General features: G+C 31.9%; 1 pseudogene; it reads right to left on the reverse strand.

The window, feature by feature from the left end:
* Nucleotides 1-3772: 3772 nt before the first annotated feature.
* LOC127721618 (uncharacterized) lies at nt 3773-7035 on the reverse strand (annotated as a pseudogene).
* Nucleotides 7036-15303: the final 8268 nt, after the last annotated feature.

The following is a 15303-nucleotide window of genomic DNA, read 5'->3' on the forward strand; positions in this document are numbered from 1 at the left end:
GAGATTTCTATTTGAATAGATGTTAGTATAGGTCGCACTTTTTAAATACAGCTGTTTCACAAACCACGCCTCTTTTGGGGAGATATATAATATTCATAGTTATTTTGTTTTGCTTACGTACTGATTCCCAGATATGATCTCTATGTTTCATCTCATAGAGACATAACTTGGGAATGTTACCATTATAAATGCACATGGTAGGCGGTGGAATTGAATTCTCAGTAAGACACAGAATGAAGGGAGGGGTAGTGCAGAATTTTAGTATACGTTTAAACTCTTAGAAGTTCAGGGCATATAAATGTTGAAAATATGCCGCACGAAACTATGTTTTGACCTTTGAATAAAAATGTAGTAAATATCAACTTTCCATTCTAGGAATAATCTTTCCCGAAACTTCATAGTAAAAGTGGTATAGTTTTAGCCGTAAATGGAGTTCCTATGGGAAATTGCATTTACAGAAATGCAACCTATAATCATTAAACATTCTTAATATTGAAGTATGAGTATCTGTGAGGAAATAAATTTTACTTTATTTTTGGTAAAACGGACAATCCATAATTTGAGAATATTTTACATTAAAGCGACTTAAAATTAAAGTTGTAAAGAATTGATTAAATTTATTTGTAAATATACTTAATAAAGTAAGTTACGTTATAACGGTCACTATAGATAAATGTTGTTAAAGATCAATATAACATGTCAAGCCTCAAGCTAAGTTAAACACTTTACAAGTTCGTTATGCAACTTTTCTTCGGTCATATCGAATACACAGATAATTCAATTGATATATGAATTGAACTTTATCCAGTTACGAATAATTAAATAAGACATCAAACAAAATACGTGAAATCCATGTATATTAAATAGCGGTCAGTTGGGTGTTTCCAACAACAAAAATGTGAGGAGAAAAGAAGGAAATTTATCAAGAAATAATTATAAACTGTTAGCAAAAGTATTAAACAAATAACTTAAATGGGCCTCAGTTTATTGCTAACGAAAGTACTATATAAACCTGTTTCGCCCAACGCTAGGCACTTCGGTGTTGCGGCATATTAAAATATTAGAAACTTCATTTCTATTATTCACAGGTTAGTTGAACTATTTTATTTAAGTTTTAAGCAGTAAACTGAGTACTCGATAAAGATAAAGTATTTTTATATTATCATTTATTCAAAAGCAAAGTTAATTCAAATCATTAAATTACTTGGTTTAAATGTTTATGCAAAGTTGTGTCAATATCAGATAAACAATAAATGCAAGATTTAATTAAATAGACTAGAACATAAATTCTCTTTCTATTATCAAGTTTAAATGGACAACTTATTTACATAATTTAAGATGTTAACCTCATAAGGTCAACCGCTTATTTATATATACATTATGGAAACTTCTTCAATTATTCTTTATCTATATTTGTTATGTTTGTATATATTATTATGTATTGTTAATTGTAATACATGACTTCGGTGTTGCGGCATATTAAAATATTAGAAACTTCATTTCTATTATTCACAGCCAAAACAGTCCCACCCAAAGCCAAACTACGGCAAAGTTACAGGTCCGTCTAGAACACTTACGAGACAATAATAGTCCTGATAATTTTGGTGGAGGACCGAAAGTCCCGAAATTTCAACAAAACCTAACAAGCATGTCAACTCCTGTCAATTATAGAAACAGAGACACTATGAACGATTATCTTCTTAGGAGCAAGAAAACTGAAACTGATTTATCAAAAATCCCAGTAACACCGGTGAAATCAACGACACCGGAGTCCATTAACTTATTGCCAACCAACCCTAGTCCGTTATCGGAGACAAAAGCCACAGTAGAAAATGACGCGTCAGGGGGGACTACACCTGACAAAGGCACGTCCCTGATTGATAGAACCCGTCGATTGACTGAAAGGTTATTGCAGCCGTTGGCACAGCCGCCAAACAATTCCACGCCTGACCAAGTGCCTATGCGGCAGCAACACCCGTCACAAGAAGACCCGGAAAAACAGCAGTTAAAGTTGCATGTGCAAAACTTAGAACGGCAGCTTCAACTGCAAATGCAGCTAAACCAATTACACCCGCAAGTACCACAGGCGTCCCAACCTGAATCTCGGGGACCAAAACATATGGGAAACGTGACCCTGCAGAGGTTCGAGGGAAGAGGCGAAAATCCTATCAAGTTTTGGAGTCTCTTCATCCAGTATTGCACCTTGTTCAGGTACACGGATAGCGACACAGTTGGCGTGTTCCCACTGCATGTATCCAGCACTGTTCAAGACTGGTTTTATTCGCTGGAGGAAGGCGTTCGTAGGAACCTGCAACGTCTGAAGGAGGCGTTTTTGGAGATTCCAAAGACGAAACTTAGAATACAGCCTCCAGCACATAAAGCAAAATCAGTCTGAATCGGTCGACTACATCAATAGAATTCTGGCACAAACTTCCGACAGCAACGTTCCAGAAGCCATCCTGGTGAGTATGCTAGTTGGAGGATTGAGGCCAGATCTCGCAGCAATAGTAATGCCTCAAGTACCAAAGACCCATCAACAGTTTTTGGCAGCAGCCTCGATTGCGGAGAAAACGGTCCAGATGACGACGGCAAAGCCTATTGAAAATCTGACTTTGCAGGTAGCCAACATAGCCAGTATGGAGGACAGACTGTTTGCCATGTTGACGGACAAACTTAGCAGTAGCGTCGCCGAAATGTCAGCCATACAGGCCCACAACAATAACCAATCAAATGGACCGTACCAAAGACAAAACTATCCCCAACGACCGAAAACCAATTTCCAGCAACGGAACTACCAGCGTCCACCGAGTTCATCGTGTCAAGGATGTGGTAGGTACTGTTTAAATAGACAATCATGCCCTGCACAAAATTCAATTTGTCGGTTTTGTAAAGTTAAGGGTCACTTTGAACAAGTATGTAGAAAAGCTAAGAGGTACAATCAATATCCACAAAATCAATACTGGCAACATCAAAACCAACAAAATAATTATACTCAAAATCAGTATCCTCAAAATCAAAATCCTCATAGATAGGAATTCGCGCCTGTCCAAGGCTTTCCCAAGGATAGGCACAATGGAAAGTCGGCTAAAATCAACTTAACGACAATATTACATAAAAACACAACTCGTGTTTTCGTAAATAGTTTTATACTTAGTTTTGGTATTGTTTGGGGTGAGACTATACTCGACTTGGTGTAGAGGGAGGTCGGATGAAACTCGTATGTGTATGTGGCTGACAAGTCATTTGTATGCTGTTCGTGTTATTTTAGGACTTTATCATACCACTAGGGTTTCTGAAATTGTCCGGTTACCTTTAAAATAAAAACACAAAGTTCTGTTCAGTTGGAATACACAGATCTTTTTGTTTATTATTGTACAATACTACACATCAAATTGAAATACAAATTACCATAGTAATAATTAACAAATGCAATAAAATTGTAAATAAATCAAATCACATTGAATAATTTAAGCTTTCCATTAAAAATTATTGTTCATGTATATTGTTCATTTCCTGAAAATGAATTAAGTATTAAGTTACCTGAAAAATAAATCTAATTAGTATTTCATTTTATAAACTTTAAATAATATGTTAAATTTGATTTTGAACTTTAAAAACAATACATAGATTTAATATACACAAAATACATAAAATACTTGAATATATTTGAAAATTAAATCAATAGTAATACTTTTCATTAAATTGTATTCTAAGCATGAAAATAGAAAACTAATGTTGTCACTTTTCTTAAAATAAAAGTACATGTATAAAAATAAATGAATTTAAAAATAAACTTTTACCCATAAATACTTTCCCAGTTTAAATGATTAAGTCGTTCCAAAAAATGTGTAAAGTCTACTAACCTTTAAAATAAAAACACAAAGTTCTGTTCAGTTGGAATACACAGATAGTACACCAACTGAACAAACTTGTTTATATAGTACCCGGAGAAATTATCCCATTAATCAAATAAAGTAATAAACGTCGGTACTAAAATTTTGCATCTTTGAAGTGACCGTTGAATTACCCTTATTTAAACTCTTAACCTTCCCAATACACTTAAAAGTAACATGTGTAATGGGGTTTACGTAACATGGTCATTTAGTAATCTGAATAGAGTGTTTACTTACATCATAAACCCCACTGGCTAAATTTGTACATGGTCTATAAAACTTTATACATGGACATTTATCTATGGACAAGTGCAACTAAACTATGTATACATTATATTTCAAACTTTGAAGAATATTTAATGAAAACTTCTCTATAATAATACTCCCACACTCCATTTAATTTTGGAGCTCCAAAATTTTGGGGAAAAAGACAAATCAACAACACAAATAATTGAAATGAATATGTACAAACAAATTGAAACATATAAAAGAAAAATATCTGTTTTTATTCTTAAAAAAAAATAAAATTGCGTTTCCAAACAACATATGTGGGTTGTTAGGAATAGGGCTGATATCCGTTCCAAATGTATGCAGATCTGGAACAGTAACATTGGAAAATAACATCGTGTTCTGGATGAGATTTCCCTAAAGAAGAAAAACAGACAATTAGGGCAACTACAAATATTTCAACACACTAAAAATTTGTATAGATATATATATATATATATGCATATGAATATTAACATTCTAAACTCAAATGGCGAATTATATTAATGAACTTCTTGCGTAAAAGTGAAGTTCCATTAAATTCAAATGTAATCCATCTCTTGGGGCATACAAAGAAGCATCTGGTAAGTTGTTACATAAAAAGGATCTATAAATATTTGAAAATTGAATATTTCGTTTGACACATAACTTTTTTAACTGTGAATTTACTATTCTTACATTTTCTGTCGTACTATTGTGATCTATTAACCGTGGTAAGATGGAAGTAATTATAATTTTCGCTTTGCTTTTAATTTGAATATTATGTATCAAATCACTATAATAGGAAATAATCATGTCAACTGAATGGTTTTGTGCAATATTATTAGACCCTACATGAACAATGACAAAATCTTTATTTTTGAGATTTATTCTATTGGACGATACATAATCACTCAACCTTGCAATTGTGGCACCAGGAAATGCCTGTGTTGTGCACCCATTAATATCTTTAACATATTTTGGGATTGATGAACAAATAATGGTGCCCATCTTCAACTTAAATAACCCTGAAAATATTAAAAATAGATATGAAATAAGTCAAAAAGAAATTTAATATAATCAGTTATCATTTTTAAAATACCGTATGTTGTCCTGAACCTTAATATCTGGTAATGGTGTCAGCAACCCATCATGTTGCAATAAAATGTATGCCATATAAGGATGCTTTAGTACCTTTGATGTTTTATACCAGTTAATCCATGATAGATTAACAACATTTTGTATTTCCAAGGATTGCTCGTTTAGAACTTTTTTAATTTTAAATCCCGTCCAGTCTGTCTTTAAATTACAAGATGAAAAATTTGATAATGAAATATTAGAAATATGAAAAGGGGGTTCAATTTTTAAGAATGATGGGCACAAAGGCAGGTAAATTAGTGGAATAATAACACAATGTTTACCCGACGTTAATTCTAATAAAACTGTAGTTCCTTTATTTCGTCGTCTTACTATGATGAACAGAATAAAGATAAGTATTATAATTGTACATATAAGCAACGCAAGAATTAAATGATCCCATTCTAAAATTGAACTAATAGATGGAATTGTTGATTTTTGAATTTTATTTGATGGTTTTGAATATACAAATGAAGGTAATTCTTCCGAACGAACATGTGATGTTTGCTGTAAAATTAATAAAGTTGTAGATAATTTCCGTATCTTCATCATAGAAAAAACACATGCTATTGTGGTTAAAATTGTAAGACCCAATGTACATAATATTAAAATTCCATTTGTATCGGGCCAAACAGATTTGACATTTATTTCTCCTTCTAATAAAGGTTCAGTTAAAGATTGGAAGATTTGTTCATCATTTTTAGCAGCTTGAACCATTTTTTTCATGTTTAAATGTAATTTTTGGTCAGCTACAACTCTTTCTTGAAAAGAATGATTATACATATTAAACATTGGTAATAAAACATTTACTTGTTTAGAAAACACAGAATCTGCTGCCAGAGAAATTAATTTAGACTCATTAAAAAATTGTTGTAGTAAAGCTAAATTAATTGGATGAAAAACTTTCGTTTTATTTAATTGTTTATGACATTTAACAAGTCTTGGAGGAAAATACCAGTGTTAAGTTGTTATTGAACATTGACAAGATAAAGTTATGACACACATGGAACATCCATGTTTAATATCCTGATATCTTGGACAATCAATTACTAGATTAAAACTGTTATAAATTAAAACAGATGTTGCTGATAATTCAATAGCAGTGGGTGACAAGTGATTTTCCAAGAAACGAAAATCACAAAATTTGTTTACTACTGACTTATCATTCGCAAATAAGCCCATGACACAAGACATTTGTGTTACTGGCGTAAGAGCTTTGTTGAAACTGCATAAATAAGTGCCATGTTTTTTACAAGTTGCCAAATTTGCCTTTTCCATTGTGACATAGTATTGTTGGTGTGAAGTAATAGCTAAATATTGTGGTAAATTTAACAACATTGTTGCATGAGATGAAGTAGCATTTATTGGAACTGGCAAAGAAATTATTTCATACAGCTTGAGAGGTTCCTTTTCAGGGGAAATTGGAAATTTAATTGTTATATAAACACTATTTGTATCGATATTTGTTTCAAAATGAAATGTGGCATGCTGATAGTACCATTGAGGTTCTTTATTTACTAAAGCAAATCTTGAGTAATTTGTTGATAATATATTGTCGATGTCCTGTATAGCTTTGTGCAAAGAATACATGGGGATTAAAACAGGTGTTAATTTTCCTTCGATCAAACTCTGCAAAGATGATATAACTGTATTTATTTCACTTGATATGGATGAAGCTTTATAACTTTGCATATTTAGTAAATTTGTCAAATCTAAAATATGAGTTTCAATATTTGTAATAGTAGACTGAAAATGTTTTGTAATATTACCAATTGCATAATAATTTTTCATTACTTCGAATTGAATATTGTCCATGCGTCTGTTTGATGTTGTCATGTAAGATGAAAGATGAGATCCATGTTGACTTAACGCATTTGCCATTTTTATACTTTGTTTTTGCAATGCATTTAAATGTGATGCTAGTTAATTGATGAACATATTGTTACAAGAGACATTATCAAAATCAACAACCAGTATAGTGTAGCTGTCCATGGTTGTCCTAAAATGAAAAAAAAATGGGTGGATTTAGTCATTTTTGAGTAGTGTGTTGATCAGGCACAAAACTCTAGTACAATCAAACAACAGACTAATCTGTTAAAGAAAGTAGACCAATCCACGAAATTTTGTGCAGGTTTCGACTAGGAAAAAAAACTCAAAAAAAAACAAATATAGCTATGAAGTTGGACAGCATACTGTACACTAGTAGAATTACAATTTTGAAAATGCTCTTATTATGTAACTATTTATGTTCAGGTTTATTTTCAACTTTTCTGATAAATGATGGCTTTTTACGTTTTCTTACTTTACCTTGCTGAGTATGCGTTACAAAATAATCTTCAATTACTGTTTCAGGTAAATTCTGTTCTGGTTCCCAAGTTTTGGAACCATCCAACCATTTAACATAGAAATGACGTATACCATTATGTTTATTTATCTTTAGTAATTTATCTACTGGAAAATATATTTCATTTTCGTCTATAGTATCTATTAATTCGTCATTTCCACTATCCTTTATATTTTGGTCTCGATTTTTATTTTGTGTATCGTTTACCTGGTGAACCTCCTTTGAAGGTAAATCCTGCTCTTCAGCAGTATGAGAATCATTACTTTTTGCATTATTTTCTGTTTTTCTATCAGAAGCATTTAATTTTTCTAAACCTTCACCAGGTCTTTCTGCTCTATGATTTCTCGGATTTGAATAATGTTTAAGTCTGCTTGCATTTACTACGGACTTTAATTCTTTATGATCACTACATTTACGTAATCTAAATGTATAACACTGCATGAACGCATGCGTTTACTAACATTTATTTTTTCAATAAATTCCTTTTTACTTAAGTTTAGAAATATACTTGAAATTTAAGGTAAATTCTACTACAAGTTTGTCGGAAATTACTGAATTGCTTGGATTTGAAAATTAATTCACATTAAAGTACATTTACAATACAATATATTTCAAGTTTATCAGAATTTATTGAAAGTTTTGCAGTTGGAGTTTAATAACGAATAACGCGAATTTAAAATATTTTCTACTTCTTATTTATGAGAATTTATTCTGCTATGTTTATTTGCAATTTAAAGTCTAGTTAAATCACATTTAACTCTATCTTTAATGAGATTTATTTTTATAGTATACATATAGTTAGGAGTAGTTCAAAGCAAATTAGTTTCAGATAATACTTAATTTCATATAAAACATGTTTCTAATTACGTTTGAAAAAATATATGTTTGAGAAAGTATAATATTTCTACTCAAGTTTTTAAAAAAAATATAGCATTAGTTTTTTATATTCAAGTTATTCTAATTTTTTTTTTTCTTTGTTCACTGAATTATCGGATTACGAGGAAAGTTACTGTGACATTACTTTTTGTATAGACCTTTGAGTAGTATGATCAGAGACAACAGTACTAGTGTTGTACAGTAGATTAATCTCAGGTTGGATATATCGGCTAATGAATCATTTATTAAAGAAAACTATTTTTTGGGGGGTCAGATTTCAAGTAATTGATCATAATTCTTTACTCCCTTTTCCATCATAATATATATAACTTCTTTTACATTGCAAATTCCTATATTCCTCGTACATAATTTAACATTTTCGAGGGTTATTAAGAAATAAGGCTTTTAGTTTTCTCAATTTAATTGTTTCATAGTTTTCATGTCGGGGCTTTTTGTAGCCGACTATACGGTATAGGGTTTTTCTCATCGTTGAAGGACGTTCTGTACGGTTGCATATAATTTAAATCCACTTCATCTGAACATTGGTGGATAGTTTAAACTTAGTTGTCTCATCGGCAAATATACCACATCTCCTTATTTTTATATACATCAAATATGCTGTATTATGCTAGTAAACTGTTTAATCAGGTATTTATCATTCGTATATTCGTTATTATCTATATTCATTTGCATTATCAGTATAGTCAGGGTTTTTGAATTTTGCAATAAATTTATTTTATATTGTAATTGTTTAGCATACATCTACAACTAGACATATATAGTACTGGTTTTGCACAGTAAGAATAAGAATACGAATTTTATTAGTTTAAAATCCAAACAATAGGATTCTTACTAAATAAACAAACCAATACAAAACCAAAACAAAACAAACAAACAGACAGACAGACAGGCATATTAATGACAAAACGATAGACATTAAACAATATAAACATGTAGCATTATGAATCCTAAATTGTATTCTTATGTTCGTACAGTTTATCTCCCTTTGATTGCAAAAGATGTGTTCAGGGGGAACTAACTGCGCTGCATTTACAGCAACTTTTTATTTGGTTATTCATAAATACAAGTTACATGTATTATCTAATTGGTTAATGTACCGTTTACCTCTTTCTATTTACTAGCACAACAACGCCAGCACATACAAGATTTTGTAATATATGATCAAGGTTAAAAAAATAAAAAGATGTAAAATACTGAAAAATATTAAGGGCATGGCTATTTTCTAAACAAATTATATATCTAGTATTTATTTATGTAAATAATACAATTGGAACAGTCTGGCCAATCTTTGTGTTAAGAAGCAGAAGAGAAATGAAAATATGAAGCAACCACTACGGAATGAAAAAATGCATTCTTTTTTCCTTTTTTCTTTTTTTATTTTCGATATATTATTTTATTTATGTCGTATCTGCTAATACATTTACTGTAGTTGCAAACAGATTTCCTTATACAAGTTTTAGTGACAATCTGTCCATGATATCAATACAAATATGACCATGATTATAGGGAAATCTCAGTGTAATGGTTATGTTGACAAGATGATATGTTAAACATTATATTGTCTTCTATAGATTTTTATTTTCTCACAATTAAAATAAAACCGATTTGTATAAGAATTAGGATGATACATAAATCCACCTGAGACCAACATACATGGGTTCACCGCATGACCGTCACCAATGAGCTAATCTCATACATTGTATATATTGAAAGTAAGCCATCAATTAAAAGTAATTAAATAAAAACAATTACAATTAAGCGAAACTACTGAATTACTGGCTAATGACTTGGGACAGGAACTTACAAGCCTTAGAACCGGTTTAAACATGTCAACAATCCGCTTAACTTGGACAGTGGTGTTACAATCGCCGATGTCGGATTTAGGACAATGACTGCTCAAAACTTATCTGACATAAAACATACGTTATGTGCTTGTTTCTAATTGTTCTTACTATAAATAATATCTGAATCAATGTTCGTGATTAATGATTGTAATCATACTTGTAATATAAAATGTGTTTATGTCATAATATTATTTGGACTGTCCATAAAAAGAAGATATGTTGGATAGAAGTTTCTCCTTACAAAAAGCCTCATTCTGAAAACTCACTTATTTTTGCTAGAACGGTTCTAAAGCGCGAAAAAGCGTATACCATCTTTTCCGCAAGATTATTGTTTTCTGTTTGGTAATAAATTATAATAAGATCCATTTTGTTACATCTGGTGATCCGTTTATTTGGCAATCGCCAATGGCAGTCAGCAGGGTTTAAGAACATCAGTTGTTCGACCTGCTAGTCAAATGCGTTTTGTTAAAATATACCTTTTCACTTTTTTGGTCTTTTGGAAAATGTTGTTTGTGCTGTATTAAGACCCCTCTACCAAGAAATTTGTTTTGCATGCACACGTATAAAAATTGCGGTTTTTATCAAACGCAATCATAGGTTTGAACGTTGTTTTCAATTTAGACTTGGTTATATTTTTTCGTTTTGGCTTGTATTATATTTGCCTTCGGGTTTATATGATCCGTTCATCCTATTTCGACTCTTTCAAAATTCAAGAGTCTATCCTAAATTGAGGTAAATTATATGGCCTTCCAAATACCGTTTCGATTCCTAACATCACTGAAGAGACATTAATTGTCGAAATCCGGATATGGTGTACACATTTATGCACCTCATGTTTGCGGTATACCATCTTTTCCGCAAGATTATGGTTTTCTGTTTGGTAATAAATTATTATAAGATCCATTTTGTTATATCTGGTGATCCGTTTATTTGGCAATCGCCAATGGCAGTCAGCAGGATTTAAGAACATCAGTTGTTCGACCTGTTAGTCAAATGCGTTTTGTTGAAATATACTTTTTCACTTTTTGTTCTTTTGGAAAATGTTGTTTGTGCTGTATTTAGACCCCTCTAACAAGAAATTTGTTTTGCATGCACACGTATAAAAATTGCGGTTTTTATCCAACGCAATCATAGGTTTGAACATTGTTTTCAATTTAGACTTGTATATATATATATATATATATATATATATATATATATATATATATATATATACATAGACCGCTTACTTCTCTCATAAAGCCAAGAATAAAATCAAGAAAAAAAATCGCCCCCTAGAATTTTACAACAGAAGAGTAACATATCAGATTGATATGATTTTACTGTTGATGTTTAATATTTTTTCAAGCTTCAATCTTTGACGCGATCAACCAGAATATTTTTTTTTCAAATCTAACACTATAAATATAAGGCATGGGGTGAATTTTCATTCAGAATAATTTTTTAACCCCCCCCCCCCCCCCCACCCGGACCCCCTTGGAAGTTCAATGGTCGTTCCTTTACGCACCTAGTTTCGATTGTTTTCTAAATGAAAGAAGAATAAGTGGGAAATTATAAAACAAAATATAGGCCTTTTTTTAAAACATTGATCCTTTGGGATTTTCTTGCTATAAAATCAACAAAAAAGCTATAGTGTTGTCGAGTATGCTAGATGTGTATCTATTTTACCCATCAACGAATCTTTGAAGCCTGCTTGAATCTGTATGTTTGTGTCATGTAAGATTAAGTTTGTGCGAAAAGTGTTTCAGGGATAATTATTTTGAATTGAGCATGCGAAGCATCCGCTCCTTTTTTAATATCATACGTGAAAGTCGAGGTGTGAATGTTTTTGTTTCGTAATAGAAAACTAGACAAACTTGCACAACTATTTGAAAGTTTTAGTAGTCAGTTTATAACAACCGATGACGAAAACACAATTTCAATTTCCATCCCATTATTACATTTTGACGTTGTGCATTTCTCCGTATATTCTCTACACCCAGGTTGTCAAATACCACAGAATTTAATAGTCTGGCTAAAATTAGTTCAAGTTGTTATTGTATGAAAATTTTCTAACCTTCAAACCTGAAATCTTTTTCTTTTTTTATTTAATGTCACACGAACACACAGTTCGAAACCGATAACTTTTTTTAGAGAACCAATATCATGAATAAGTAAGATTGACAAAAAATTACACCAACTCATTTAACATCAAGTCACAAAGGTTAAGTCAAAGGACTTTATTCGGATAGGTAACATCAATACGAATAATGCGACATTGATATTTTGACATTGAGACCGAACTTAAAGGTAATATACATTTTGTACTAGTCATGATGACAATTAAGCCGAACATCATCGTATGTCGTAGGTCTTCTTCAAAAGAAAAGTTGTTTTTTACAATAGCACTTCCACACAGGTAGAATGGCACACACAATAGGCCTACCTTCTTTGAAAGGGCGGTTATAAATGAAAGTATTTTTACATGGAATATCCTATACAACTGTTGTTGCTTTTGATTTAAGTTCTATTTAACTCTAGATTTTTTTCTTGTATTACCACATCGGTAGTTTCACGGTAAGGGAGCTACCCTTTGATTTTTATGGGGGGCTAGGATAAAATTTGAAAAAAATAGGCAGGACAGAATGTTTGAGTAAAAAAAGCAGGATGAGATTATTTGCAAAAAAAAAAGGCAGGATGACAATTTATGTAAAAACAAAAGTCAGGATAAACTGAAAAAAAAAGGCAGGACCGAATAGAGTGAAAAATAAAAAGGCAGGACCGAATAGAGTGAAAAATAAAAAGGCAGGACCGAATAGAGTGAAAAATAAAAAGGCAGGACCGAAAAGAGGGAAAAATAAATAGACAGGACAAAAATTTTTCATCCTGGCCCCCCCCCCCCCCCCCATAAAAATCAAAATGGTAGCTCCCCAAGAGCGTGTATTTGTCCCAGGTACAGGCGTTGAGGTTGTGGGTTTGTCCAAGTCGGAAAAAAACCAAAGACTTTACAAATGGTATTTGTAGTTATAAGAGCAAAGACTAAGTCTTGACAAAATATTAAACATTGAGTTCTTTTTTGGACTAATAACGGAGTCATCATTTTAAAATATCAACTCAGTGTGTCGGTCTACATAAATCAGAGTATCTTCTAAAACATTTCGCATTAACATTAGAGTATACTGTTTGTTGTTTGTTGATGTTACGCATGCAGCTATCTAAAAATCTCTTAATCAATTTTCTCTATCAATATGTATAAAAAATAATAAAGATTTTCCGGCTTTGTTTATATGTGAACGACCATTTGATATTCTTGGAGGGGGATTATTTCATGAGTCTTCTGGCCTTGTTATACATGTCTCTGAAAAAAGACCATTTTAGATAAAAAAAAATAAAATAGCCGGCTTCGCAAAAGGGGAAAATTTATATTCTCTTCCCGAAAATCATATACTGCCCCCTCTCCTCCAACAATAACATGGTCATCCCCTTAACAGTACGTAGGAAATGATATTGATAATCAAAATTCAATAAACAATTAGTCTTACTCCCAGTTGAAAGAGTACAATTTCGCAATTCCTATAAATGGTTAATAGATCATTTCGTCGTTCAGTGGCAAGTATTACAGATATATCCAGGACGAACCAATTCAACAAACCCTATCCATTTCAAAGAGTATGATATAGAATATTCATTTATCATAAGAAAACTGGAACTGTCGATATGTGAAGGGAACTTGATCATCGAGTTGTATACGTAGTACTTTAATGGCCACTAGCGTGTCAAAACTTTGTTTTTTTTTCTTCGGCAAAGCGTGTTCGGCTTAGATCTTTAAAAATAGACAGACGGTTCTTTATTTTCCTGTCGAAGGCCAGTGGTTCTCTCTGGCTTTCTCTACAAATTAGTCTTGATTGACATGGAAAGCCAAGCGTAATGAAAGTGGCATTAAAGCCAGCAAACAACTAATTGTTCATCGATATTTTGATCTTGCTGATGTGCGTTAACTCATCTATAGACTTTGATAATCGATTTATAATTTGACAGCTTGCAGTTTTTAAGTTTTTAATTCACATAAGTTTAATTTCAATACAACTTTAATAACAATAACTCATCATACATTTACGATTCTTTTCGCTTACGGGTAAAATGATTTTATCTCAGTTTGAACCATTTTCAAGACATGATTGCGCAAACATTTTTCTTCACTTTTTTGATACTGCACTTCTGAGAACCCTAATTGTGCGCCTATTCCTGAAAACAGATATACTGTATTTGTTGCCCAAAATATTGAATAAACCATTTTAATTTCGGTGATCTGAAATAATATCGTTAATACAAGAGAAGGTATGCCATTGTATCATTCAGGTTTGTTTATAATGAAGACACAGAAGACTTCGTCAACACCGACTCCAATGAAGTGACATTTCGATTACGACAGTGGGCAGATGAGGAAGTGGAGGGGGCAGGGGGACGGTCCCCCTTATTGAATTGCATATTTGTTAAGTGCATAGACTTTTTAAAAGTAACAGTCCAAATGTTGGCTAACTAGCCCTTCCCCCTTTTTTAAGTGGTTTATCATTTTCAGACAAAATGGGTGACGGATCTATGAAATGTCGTAACATATGGGCATTCGCAGCTCAATCCAATCTGTAGAAATCGAGAAATCGTTATTATGTGTCTTTGTATGTTCATGTATATTTCCTCTTTTAGTATCATAGAAAGGAAGATGCAAATGTGGTTCAATGGAATCTTTTGTGTAATCATAACAGCTATGTTTGTTTACCAATCACAGTTTCTATGATATAGACAGATGTGGCATATACGATTTGGTATACATTGGCCTTATGTATTAAAGCAGAGTTCAAGATTAAGATAAAGCAAAAGTTAAAGGATCTGAAATTTTACAGAGGTACGGCCAATTTCCCCTGTATTTGTTGTACTACATGTAACGTGTCCAAATCCTAATTAT

This window comes from Mytilus californianus, unplaced genomic scaffold, assembly GCF_021869535.1.
Source record: "Mytilus californianus isolate M0D057914Y unplaced genomic scaffold, xbMytCali1.0.p SCAF_12, whole genome shotgun sequence".
Lineage (NCBI taxonomy): Eukaryota > Metazoa > Mollusca > Bivalvia > Mytilida > Mytilidae > Mytilus > Mytilus californianus.